Consider the following 1,325-nt stretch of genomic DNA (forward strand, 5'->3'; position numbering starts at 1 on the left):
AGAACTACAACAAAAGAAAAAAAATTCCATGCCATTTCATGCCAAAGGGACCCTGGCAGCAGTGGGGTTTTTTGTTTGTTTGTTTGTTTTGTTTTGTTTTGTTTTGTTTTGTTTTCTTCTTGTTGTTTTATAACTCAAGTGTTTTTTCATAATCAATAATAAACACACACAAGCATACACATATACACATATATGTAAAGAAATTAATTCAATTAATTATGAGATGATAAAAAAAATGAGGTCCATTTTATTTTATTTTATTTTATTTTTTACTATTTTATTGAAAGTTCTCAGAGGGTGTTTACTTTTTCTTCTCCCCATCTTGCTCTGCAGCCTCCTTGGCTCGTTTTGCCTGGATTCCAAAGTCACCGGCATTGGCCATTAGACGACTAGCAAATGCCTTGAAATTCTTTTTGTCTTCAACAATTACTTGAGCTTTCTTTTTCTTGTAGACATTTCTGATGGGCATAACTGGTCCTGTAAGCTGGATTGCCAACCTGAGTTCTTCAACAGAGCTATCTCCATTCTTGGGTGCAAATGGTTTCCTTGGGAAGAGGATCTGTTTGAAACTATGTTCTTTTCGCTGCTGCACATTTACCTGGAGAGACTGTAGACTTATTTAGGTGATGAGGTCCTACAGAGATACCAGTGGTCCATGGCACTTTTTTATGGATACCAGCCTCCTGAAGCTCTTCCAAGCTGAATCTTCTGCCAGCACCATACATTGGTGTGGTATCAGACAGTAAGGCACCTCAAAATGGGCTACATAGGACCAGATGCAGGGCGAGGAGCAATGCAACATGCTTTTGCTTTGATGGGCCTTTTTCCCTCTGATCTTACTGGCTGGCTGGTTAAACAATCGGGCAACTCGTCTTTGCCTGTCTTTGTGGAAATGGGGCTTCAGAATCATGCCATTTCAGCTGGGCACCATGGCTACTTAAAGCCCTCCTTACAAACCCCTCAGATGATTGGAAAGGAAAGTGGCATCAAGAAGCACACTGGGATAGCAATGATTTCAGCCCATCAGAGCCCCCTGTGAGATCCATTTTATAATATAGTTTGGGAACATCTGCTATTTTTCTCTCATATCTCATTCAGAAAGTTATTGTTTCATTCATTTATAAATGACTCAAAGATTTTGAATCAACTGGAAAATAGATATTTAGGTTGGTAGTTACTAACTTTCTCTTGGTTTCTTTCATTCAGCATTTATAAGGTGTGAGATTTCTTCCCCACTCCCATGCCTTCAGTATCTTCAGGGGCAGTTAGGTGGCACAATGGATAGAGTGCCAGACCTGGCATCAGGAAGAGTCTTCCCGAGTTCA

The 1,325-nt window shown here is 39.8% G+C and overlaps 1 pseudogene; it reads right to left on the minus strand.

Moving 5' to 3' along the window:
* Positions 1–301: 301 nt before the first annotated feature.
* LOC110198767 (large ribosomal subunit protein eL13 pseudogene) lies at positions 302–931 on the minus strand (annotated as a pseudogene).
* Between the last annotated feature and the right edge of the window lie 394 nt (positions 932–1,325).

This window comes from Phascolarctos cinereus, unplaced genomic scaffold (assembly GCF_003287225.1).
Source record: "Phascolarctos cinereus isolate Bilbo 61053 unplaced genomic scaffold, phaCin_HiC Scaffold_726;HRSCAF=1367, whole genome shotgun sequence".
Classification (NCBI taxonomy): Eukaryota; Metazoa; Chordata; class Mammalia; order Diprotodontia; family Phascolarctidae; genus Phascolarctos; species Phascolarctos cinereus.